Genomic DNA, 12,026 nt, shown 5'->3' on the forward strand with positions numbered 1-12,026 from the left:
GCACAGAAATCTGATTCATCACTACCCACTCAAATAAATGAATAATTAAATTATTTTTTTATTTGAGAAAAGACCAGTGAAATTGCAGAAAAAAGATACGTTTTAAGGTGGGTCTTAAAGTAGGAAAAGGAAGAACAGTCAAGTTCCTGACAAGTGCCATTATAAATAATATTTTACATTTTTATTTATAATGAAATAGAAAAGAGCACTATAAATGATCAAGTTGCAGAAAACTTAAGATATAAAACAGAAAATATAAAAATGTCTTTTTAGGCTTTCTTTGTATTTTCTAAATTTGAGCATTGCTCTGTACTCCATTTTAATAATAAGCATAAAATGTGATGTGTTACTTGCGTCAACTTTATGAATAAAATGTTTTTTTCGAAAACCTTTTTGAAGTATACTTTTCATCTACATATGTGCACAACATCTAAAGCTATGCTGTGGGATGTATGGGATTTTGACTGTACTGAACACATTAAACACTCATTTAATATGGCAAAAAGACTTACAGATTTAATTTATTATCTTGAAGTGCAGAATTTAATCAAATTGTCCATAACATAGTTAATATACTGAGTAGTGAAAACAACATTTCCCATAAAAAAGTTAATGTGTAAGCTTTACAGAAAAAAAAATCTGAATTTGTCTAAATATATGCATCAGTATCTGCATCCTACAGGGTTACCAGTTAAACGATAAATGAGTTTTAATCAGGTAGGTTAACTATGATCCAATATATTCATGTTATGAGTGTTGACAAATGTTGTATTTGCTTTTATATGCCAGTGGCAAGTGTTACAGTGTTAGCTAGTGAAAATATAGAATGTATAAGAAAGGTAAAAGGTGCTGTATAAACCTTTACCTGGGGTTTTCATTCCGTTTGGACCAAAACTTAACACTTAAAAACACCTATCCCAAAATCATGTCATGCTCTCCAGCTCCAAGGTCATGAGTAGGAACTTCCAAGTAGGAATTAAAGGCAACATCAGAGTCAATGTAATTCAGATTATACTTCTTTCATTCTCTTACAGGTTCCTGGCTTCTTCTTTGCTCCATCCATTATTGAACCATTAGATTTATTTTACAATTGTTTTATTTTGTGTTAGGTAAAAATAAATAAAGTAGAAATAACTGCGCTAATTTTAGGTTATATATAGGTTTTATATATAGGTTACATAATATTGGATAATAGTTTTTTTTAGATTTAAATAAATGTGTTGATCTTACATCTGCCCAACAGATCTAATCAGTGTTCAGTTAAGATCCTTATTGTTTTACGTACAGATTTAGTACCTGGTAGAGGTTTGGTAGAGATCTGCTCTACTGACCATCAGCAAATGACATGTCTACACATATTGTTCCAATACTTCATATCCATTATCAGTAACCCTTTATTAATGGTAATTTATAAGCAGTGGTGTGCAGATAATCAAAGGCAGCACAGCTTGTAGTGGTTTTAAAATTTCTACACTGAGAAAGCAATGTTAACTTGTTTTTGTGGTAGGTGGCATGGTAGATAACTTACCTTGAGGAACTGAGTCAGCATGTCTTCAGTTCTTCTGGGATTTTCTTCCTCAGCCTGTGCTTTCTGCTGCAGGTTCACTAGCCTCTCCTCCTCCTTCTCTTCTGTCATGTCTGTCTGCTTACTTCCTGCTCCATTCTTTCCTCCTGTCTTCAGCATAGCTGCTTCTCCCTTTTCCAAAACACATTCAGACCTCTGGTTACACAGCCTGCATTTACAATTTCAGTGTTAGTTAAGTTTTAGTTATAAACAAACATTTAAAGCAGCAGTGCTCAAGATTGTATTCTTTTAAACTGAAAGCAGTAGTATCACTGGGTTGGGAGGGAACAAAATATTATAATAAAGAGCATCAAAATGCTTCCAATTCCATTTATCCAAATTTATACAAAAATATATTAATTCTGAAAACTAACAGGTTGTCCGTTATGTCCCATGAATTTTTTCTGGCTGTAACAGCTTTTCCTGTTTACCTGAGCAACCCAAGCACTGCTAATGATGCTAATACAAGAGCTACTTTGAAAATGGAGATATCAAAATGGCAAACTCAGTCTTCATCTAAATCATTCTTAAATCATTTAATAAAAAAAAACAACAAAATACAGTATTAGAACTGAAGAGAGCCGGCACGCTAAAATAAAGCGCAAGTCCTCACTAAAATCACCAGATTTATCTGCTCTGAAAGGAGACTGCACCACAATGCACATTTTGAAAGTATTTTTTAGCATGCCTTGTGCAAATAAACATTCTTACCAAACAATATTTGAATATTAAACTCCCTCCTGTCTCTTTTACTTAGTATACTTAGTATTACTCATCATACAATAAGTACTGGGTTACCAATCTTTACACAGATAAAAGGATAAACCACTTGTGTGGTATGTATTAATGTTCTATATCTTGTGATAGATTGGGTGTCTATTGATATTTGGGTGTCTATTGATGATAGTTACATTTATTCTAGATTTTTTAAATGCCGAATCACATCATCTAATGGGTGATTTACAAATTATTCGATTTATATAGAGATATTTATTTATTTATTATATGTGGGTAGCACATCTAAAAGCAGTACGAGTGTAACGGAGCCCCAACCATTTAAAATCTTTAAATGAATCTTGACCTATTTGAGAGAATTTCAACACTACCTGATGATCAGATAAATATTTTCCCCTCATCAATATTATAAGGTTTAATATTCTTTTTGATGTTTTTGCTATTAGGGTTGACTTCTTTTTGTAAATAATGGAACTGAAACAGCCATCATGATAACATGATAAATGTTTAGAACCCCTGTGAATCTGAAATTGAATTAAAATTAAATTTATAGAAGCAAGAATCAACATTGCCTGGAATGAACATTGCAATAATGTTGTTTTTGTTGTTGTTGTTGTTTTTGTTTGCATTGCATATTTCAAGGTTGATTGAAAAACAACCTTTATTTAACATATTTAACAAACAGGCATTACTGTTGTAAAATTCTGACAATGAATCATAATTCAGTGAAAGGTTTTGAATAGTTAAGGCACAATGCATTTAGGTGAAAGGTTTTTGCCACAAATAAATAATTCATTAAGTAATAGGAGCTCATTTTTACTAATTTTATGTGATTTATACACTTTAATTTATTTTGTAGGAATGGATTGTGACAGAAAAAGGTAAATATCAAATATAAAAACGTAGAACACGGGCTTCCAATATAATAGACAATAAAAAAATAATAATTGTAGTTAATAAGATTTGACAAGATTTTATATTGTTTTTTTTTTTTTTGCATTACAGGTAGAAAACAACATTTTTTTCTATCAATGGAACATTACTCGGGATTGAAATGGTTAATGTAAGTAAATTTGATACAAACCATGCGTATAAAACCATAACGTTAAATCAACGTTGAATCAAGGTAAAAATCGACGAGCACAAATAAATCCATTCTGAAGTCTAAGGTTAACGTTGTTTCTGTGCATAAACCATGGAAAATTTAGCATTGATTTAACATAGTCATTTTGTTTATTGGGTATCCTGCTAACTGCCTGTTAGCATAAACTGGACTGATGGAACTGATTTACTGAACATGGTGAACGAAAACGTTAGTTTGGATTAAACTCGAGTCTATAATATAGTGAACGGCATTCTCTCTTACTGGTGATTTACAGACTGAGATTGTTTTAAGAGTAAAGCTGTTCAAACAGTAGTTTTTCTTCTTGTTGTAAAAATCTGGAAGTGAAACAGGCATGATGCAATAGGTTCCTCACGCCCTGTAAACAGCTGTAGCCTAGATTTATCAGCAGCCAGAATTAGTGAGTGTGCCTGAGAGACTGATCATATAAACCCAGCAGTTATTTATCCACAGCGTTTCAGAACACCACGACTCTTCAGATACTGACTGTTCAGTTCTCTCGCTCTGTGAGGAGGTCTGGTGGAGAAACAGCTCCAGCAGCAGGTTGGTTTCTTCCATCATGACGAAGCAACGCTGCTGCTGCTCAGTGCTGATAACTTCTGTGAACACTAGAGAGCAGTGTCTGACCATTTTAAACTGGAGTCTTATTAAATTAAAATCAGCCATGGCAACAGACGAGCTTTAACACAAATAAACCCAGCCTAACAACACACACACTGTAGATCAGCACTGAACTCCTCCTCAGCTCTGGCTCTGTCTCTTTTTTTATTATTTTTATTTTTATTTTTTGTTTTTGTTAATATAGAAAGATTTGTTTTATATAATCTGTGGATATAAAAACAAATAACGATTTTTTAGACAACATTTCCTCTTGTGCCTTATAATATAAAAACATGACTTAACCACTTACTATCAGAAATATTTCTGTTTTTTTGTGTGTAAATGGTATAAAAATATTTATTTTTTAATTATTTTAATAATCGGTGTATAAAACGACAAATAACTATTTTTAGACAACGGTTCCTCTTGTGCTTGATATTATAAAAAAATACTTAACCACTTACTATCAGTTTCTCTGTCTGATTTCCTTTTTATTGTAAATTGTGTTTAAAACATAGATAAAAAAAAATTGTATGTTTATAAACGGTGGATATAACAACTAATAACTATTTTTAGACAATGGTTCCTCTTGTCCCTCACAACTTAAAAAAAATAAATAAATAAATACTCAGTTTTTTTGTAAATGGTATTTAATAAAAATCTTAAAAAATGATTTATGTTAATAATTTGTGAATATTACAACTAATAAGTATTTTTAAACAATGGTTCCTCTTGTCCCTCATAACTTATTTAAAAATAATAATAAATTAAAACAAATACTTACTATTAAAAATGTTCCTCTGTCAGATTGTTTTTTGTTAATGCTATTTAATAAAAATAAAAAAGTAATAATAATCTGTGCATTATTATTGCACTTGTTTTAATACTTTTGCATTAAGTTCCGTCCCATGCTTTGTCCTCTAGTAACCCCTTCTCCCCTGCAAAGAGGAGCTGTCACTCAGCCTAAACTGTATAGTAAAGATGCAGAAAGAGATACAGGAGTAGAGGCTGGAGGAGGTAGATAACAGCCTCTAGGCTGTAGTTTTCTACATATTTTGAATCAAAATCTTGTCCATGGGGTGGACAACTACAGGGTGGAGAATTTTAGAAACATTGCAATTTAATAGAACATGTTTGACCTAGAGTTGCAGAAATTTAAAATCATACATGGTGACCTTGTTCTGATTCAAATATACATTTTAATTTTCTATTAATTATTTTAACTACCTTAAAATGAAATTACCTGTAAATAAAGTTACACTTAAACTGCAACTTTCAAAAAAAAAAAAAAAACAAGAAAGCTTTACAATTACTCTACACACAATCCTTTACAATCAGCACTTAATCGACACACCCAACCAATTGCTCACAGCATTCCATCACAGCACTCTCAACCAGAAATGACCGTCCTCCTGGAGACACATAAGGAAATTGGGCTGTGGGAGGAAACCGGAATCCCCACGTGTGAGAGGAAACCCCCCCCCAAGTCAGCCTGTGAGGACGTACTGAGAACATGGACACTCCACACAGATAGGAACTTAACCCCAAGAGTCAAGGAACCATGAATAAAATGTAAAACCTTTACAGCAGGCCAGGATTAAGTGGATTACATGAGGCCTAAATAAGTTCATTACAACAACTGAAAAAACATACATAAACATTAAGAAAGCTTATGGCAAAAAGTGTCGACTGTCATAAAGAATGCTTAAATGTTGATGTCTCGCTGATATAAGCATTATGTCAAGTGACATTGATTTTTCGTTACATTAGATTGTCATAACAGACAACCTTGAGCACATGGATTAAGCCGTAGCACTAGGACGTTTCTCAATATGGAGTACACAAGTTTGGACTCCCGTACTTGGCAAGACTGGACTTGGTAAGTTTGGCTCTCGAGTGCATACTGCCAAGGACAGGAGGAAGCATGGCCTTTATTCTGTAATTCGCACAGCTACGTACCTGATGATGTCGGACCCTCTCAGGGGAGCAGAAAGCGAAAAACATAGGAGCACATTTTCACATAGTTGCTTTCCTAGGAGTAAAAGAAGGGAGCACATCACCCCCATCCTTAAATCCCTACACTGGATACCAGTATGTTACAGAATAGACTTTAAGGTACTGTTACTGGTCTATAAATGTCTTAATGGTGCAGGACCAGCATATTTATCTGATGTGTTCCAGCAGTATGAGCCAAGCGTTTAGCGTTTAGCTACTACGCTGCTCTTAAATGGAACCAGTTAACAGAGAGCATTAGAAGAGCACCAACACTAAACACTTTTAAATCCAGACTAAAAACCTACATGTTTGATCAGGCCTTTAGCTCAGCTTAAAACACTGTAGCTCTGCCCACTTTTATTCTGTAACGGCACTTTTGTATCATGTTTTATTCATGCGTTATTCTTATTTTATTTTTATTTTTATTTCCTTGTTGTTCTTTTACATGTTTTTAATTTAATTTCTCTTTGTTTTAATCATGTTTGAATCAATCATTCTTTATTCTTATTTTAGTTTTTATTTCCATTTTTACTATTATTCTTTTACATGTTTTTAAATTTGACTTCTCTGTGTATTTTCTAATTTGTAAAGCACTTTGAATGACCGTTGTGTATGAAAGGTGCTATAAAAATAAACTTGCCTTGCCTTGCCTTCCTAATAAATAAAACACATATCTAGTATATCAAGTCTAAACCACTACATTCTCTCCTAAAAATAAATTCAAACTTTATTTTATCACACAACAGTAATGTTTTCAAAAAGTGTAACTTACAGGTAGGTACTTTCTCCTCTGCTGATACTGCGGCGAGGTGCATTCTGGGTTATCAGGCTGTAAGAAGTCCACACAAGTCACCTTCCATGCATCCTCAATAATGTGGGAAGAGCAAGAACTCAACTGGGTGTTTGTTGTGTACTTGGCTAACTGCAAACTTCTAAATGGAACAGTACTTGGGCTGCGACTGATTACGTTTCTCGAGTCCACAGGAACACGGGCACAGACGAAACCGCTGATTGAGGAAAAGCCCTAGTTTTCTCATTTGTAACCCCGTCCCCTAATCACTTTCCCAGGTGTCCCTTGTCTGTGCCTGTTCATAAATACTCCATGTGCTGCTTTGGTCTCTGTTGTCCTTTGTGCTTAAGCCTCTATCTCTGTGAGCGTTAGCTGCTGTATTTTAACCCTGTCCTAGTAGACCCAGTCTATTGTTTGATTTAACTTTGTTTGATCCTCAGTCCTGCAGTTTCTGGTTTGTTTTCTTTAGTTTATGTTTCTTGTTATTCTTTGTTTGCTTATTTTGCTTTGTTAATCTTTTGTTTTATAGTCTTTGTTTCTGTAGCCTTAGTGTTTATTTTACTACCCTGGTGTTTGTTCTTTATTTTCTTGAGTTATGGAAAATTAAACTGAACTTGTATTTGCATCCTGCCACCAATGTGTTACATCTACACTCACACAAGAAAAAATAACCTGAAAAGCCTGGAATCAAGTTGTGGTTTGACTAGATAGGAAATATGTAGTCATGGCTGTTTTAAGTTTCAGTTTGAAGCAGAGAAAATCTGACCTCGAATGTTGCCATGTGTTAGTTGCTATGTTGCCCAGTGTTAACGGATATCTCACCCAGTTTTAGATGAGCTTAGCTGTTGCATGTCCTGTGACTATCTTTAGTAGGCAAAAGGACGGGCAAATCCAGTGAAGCGGTTCCAAATGGAATACGAGTCAGTGTAAGCTTTAGATTTCTCAGCAGCCCTGAATATAGACCAAAAGCAGCGCTGATAGCATTGGCTAATTCAGCCAATGCAGCACAAAACAATAAACTAAACAAACACATGACAGTATGCTTTGGCACAGAGGATTGACCTTTTTTTTTTTTTAGTAAACGTCAGCAGATAGCTGTGACATTAGTCAGCTCTTTATTCAGGCCAAAACAAAGGCAGGCCGGTGCACTTGGCTTGTGTAAGATGGTGGCGTTACACTTAGGAATGAAGGTAGCTAACGCCTAGTTTTCATAACAGGTGGCTAGATTCAAATCATACCTGATTACAAAATCAACAACACAATTAAAGGGTATGGCAGAGATGCAGTCATGCACAGTTCTATCTTTAGAAGGCCACATATCATCTTTCTTTTCAGAGACGTTGCTACCAGTAAACGATTACATGGTTGCAGTAGGATCAGCTCAGTTACTGGGCAGCGACACTAGCTGTCTGGCTTCCTCCTTCATAGATGAGCTGAACAGACCATCCACAAAAATCCACCTTAAAGCAGTGGTAGTTTTTCAAAGGTTTGTCACTCCTTTAAAACATGGCATCAGAAGGCTTTTCAGTCCTTAACTCTTTCAGACCCATATATTTCCTTTTTTTTAATGCTAAAGTTGGACAAGTTGTTCATCAGAACAGACCATGACCCAGCCAATGAAACAGTAGCTTAGCTCCACCAATGCACTGGGAAAAATATCAACTTAGACATTAGCGCATGGCAGTACTACAGCTAATAAGGCAAAGCAAGAACAATGTGATTATGTGATTTAGAACCCTTTTTTAAATCTTGTTGGTTTTACTGTTTAGGTCGATATCAAATATAACATACAAATGTTAAAAAACTTTAAACATTTTAGTAATATAATAAGAGCGGACGCAAACACAAGTAATATTTATTAAAACAGTAAACAAACAAACAAACAAATTAACCAAAAACAAGGTCTACAGTAGAAAACAAATACAAAAATGCAACCAAGACAGACATATACATGTACAAGAACTAACACTGAAAACACAGGGGCTCAAATACACACACAAGGCAAAGAAAGGAAACAGGTAACACCTTGGTACTGGTAATGAGGGGGCGGAGCTACAAATGAGCACAGGTGAAAACAGTTAAGGTGGAGACAAGGAGGAACACAGGACCACATGGAAAATAACAGGAGAAACAGAAGCACAGAAAGGAAACAACAGGGAAACAGGACAAGGACGTGACAGTGTGCATTACAGACAGAAAGCAACATTCTCTATATTATATTTATCACTTCCTCACTTTGACGTAATTCAGGTCTGAAGGGGATAAAACTATTACTGCTTCACTGTAGGAGGCAAGCAAACAGATTTACAACAGATGTAGACATGTTGGAATTTTTAATCTCATGTTTCTATGTATCTCTATAATGTATTTTTCTTTGATTTTATCTCTTCATCCTAAAACCTTATAGGTTTCATTTTTGGAATTCCAAGAAGCCCCAGACAATTCCTTGAGCAGAGCCACTGCCAAGAAGTTAAGATATAACAGTGAGCTCATTACTCAGACCTCAGCGCTTATCATTTCCAGATTGCGGGTTGTCAGCTCTTTCTGATCTTGGCCAAACAGACACATGCTTCCCTCAGTCACATGGCCATAACTGTTTGTCAGCTGTGTCCATAAAACCTGTAATACCCATTAAGAATATGTGGCTTAATACCTACATAACTAAACAAGTCTAGCTAAGAAATTACTCGTTACACATTTAAAAAAAAGTCCATTATTATAAAATATGAGTAAAGGGCTAAAGGATTTATTTATTTACTTATTTACGATAAACATTACAAAAAATAAACTATTCTAATCAATCAAAAAGCAAAAGATACTTTGGGCTAGATGTGATTTTTACAAACGTTTGCTGCAAAATTAAGTTTAAATGCGTTTGTTAAAAAGGCACCCAGCTCAGTTTCACTCTGTTCTTTTATCATACTAAATAACGACTGACTCATGTTAAATGGTGTCCAAAGGTCAACTCCAAGAACCGGTTTTTGATAGAATGTTCATATCTAGGAAATGACTGTATTGACCTACATGTGCTTAAGATAACGATCATGTCACATACTGTATGTATTTATTGTGGGACATCCGCTTGGGCGTCAGCAATAAGTCTCCTGAAATTCTCTCACGGAAAAGCAGAAATGATCCTCCCAAACTCTCATGCCTTAGTCAGCTAAATGCTAAATGAATATACCCATGTCATCAGGGAAGAAAAAATCCTTTGATGGAATAACCTGGTCTACATTCAGTATATTCAGGTAGTCAGCTGACCTTATTCTTTCAGCCCATACTGTTGCTGAACCTAGACCTGAAGACCAACTTCATCATCAACCCCACATAATTTACAATTTTTTGCCTGGATTTTAATTTCCTGAAACTGAAAATACTTGTATTACTTGAGAGAAGCCCTAAAACTGACCAAATCCTAGCAAACAGGCCAGAGAAAAGAAGAATTTTATTGCAATTCACTTGTTATATTTGGCTTCTGTTATTGGATTGTAAGACTGTTTGTAAAGCGATAGAACATTCTGCTGATCCTCTTAGTTAGCTGCTTTGCAAAAGGCAGCTGGGCCTTGTCTGGCAACCCAGAGTGAATGGAGAAACAAGTCTTTGCATCTCTCAGCCTGTTGGAAGCTTTCCACATTCTTAGCACTTATCCATCTTTACATTTTATGAAGTACCACACAGAACGGGCCTAAATCTCTGCCTGCTCGGTTTATTTCTGAATGGCCCTTTTCACTCAGCACAGTCTGAGGAACATCTCAGTGAGCATCCACAGAGTTACTGGCAACAAGAAGATCTGCAGCAGTTATTAAAAGCAGCATCCTCACAGGTAGTGAGTGTAGTAAAGTCTCGACTGCAGCATGTCATTGGTTACCAATAAGTTTGGATACAGCAATAAACAGAACTGAGGATTATTGCTAGCTTTATTCAGTTCTATTCATCATTACAAGCAATTTAAACTAATAAAAAGTCAGAGCTGGCATGTGGAAATCTGGTATTTATTTATGTTTTTTTTTTTTTTTTTTTTTTTTACATTTTTAGGACAATAAGAATTTGGAATTTATCCATTATATTGTTTCAAAATGCCACAACAAACTGAACCTATACAAATGCTCCAAAATAAGTTTTATATTGAGAATGCAGGCAATTCTTTCTGTGTGACAGTCACAATATTTTTTATTTATATATTTATTTTTGAATTTATCACACTAATAAGAACTCAATGAAAAATGGCTACAATTTAAAAAAAAACTCCATTTTTCAAGTTAATTGAGCAAAAAAACAAAATCTGAGCACCAATGTTTTTAGTTGAGTCAGGTACCATGTACCCCTGTGTGAAAAGGAAGTATACTTATGAGCATTAAATGTATGTTCAAATTATGTAAATAATACTAAAAGTACATTTTCTATTTTATATACTTTGTGAAAATACACATTAAATATACTTCCTCTGTATTTCCATAAAATTTATTTTTAAGCAATATCCTTTAAATTGCATTAATACACAAAGTACTACATTTACAATATTTATTTCAAGTGTATTAAAATTATGGTAAAAAACATACTTAAATCTACTTAATTTCACAAAAGTTGAAAAAAGCTCAGGCACTCACTTTTATTTAGAAATAGGTTAATGTAGGTTAATATAAAAATAAAAATATATACTTAAGTTGCTGCAAGTTGTTCCAAAATAGTACATTTAATATGCATTTAAGTATGTATTAATTTTAATGCTAATTAATAATATACTTAAATGTGCTTTTCTTTTACAAGGGACTTATTAATACGTCGCATGGCTCCCATTCATTCATAAATATTGGCCACTGCAAAAAAAAAACTGAAAATGTTCATGGGCTAACTTGTCATTTACATGTAATTTTTCTGCTTTTCAGATGCAGGTTGTGCTAGATTTGAGATCTTTCTATGTTAACTTCTCTGTGAGGGTGTGGAGGCTTTTGACATATAGCTACACTTACTCTGTGTCCTGTGTGACATCCTGTGTAAAATTATATATATTTAAACTTAGACACTGAAAGTAGCTTTAATATCTTTCAGGTCTTTCAGTGCTGACTAGGCTAATGATGTTTGCTAATGGTCTAAGTGGCTAGCTAGGGCAAAAAATTCCAGAGTTAATCCTCATTAGTGAATCGTGCCCATTTCACTAAATGTTATTATGAAAGTCATATGGTGTTATGACTGCACAGGCAGCTGCTGTTGCCCTGGGA

At 34.3% G+C, this 12,026-nt stretch overlaps 1 protein-coding gene across 1 annotated transcript in view; it reads right to left on the reverse strand.

Annotated features, from left to right (window-relative positions):
• The window catches only part of grm4 (glutamate receptor, metabotropic 4), a 357,400-nt gene extending 350,278 nt beyond the window's left edge, over positions 1-7,122 (reverse strand). The window contains exons 1-2 of the mRNA XM_022675670.2: positions 6,790-7,122; positions 1,529-1,696 (exon numbers count right to left, since the gene is read on the reverse strand). The gene's annotated coding sequence lies outside the window, so the exon portion shown is untranslated. The remainder of the gene's footprint in view (positions 1-1,528; positions 1,697-6,789) is intronic.
• Between the last annotated feature and the right edge of the window lie 4,904 nt (positions 7,123-12,026).

The sequence above is a fragment of the Astyanax mexicanus genome, chromosome 5 (assembly GCF_023375975.1).
Source record: "Astyanax mexicanus isolate ESR-SI-001 chromosome 5, AstMex3_surface, whole genome shotgun sequence".
NCBI lineage: Eukaryota > Metazoa > Chordata > Actinopteri > Characiformes > Acestrorhamphidae > Astyanax > Astyanax mexicanus.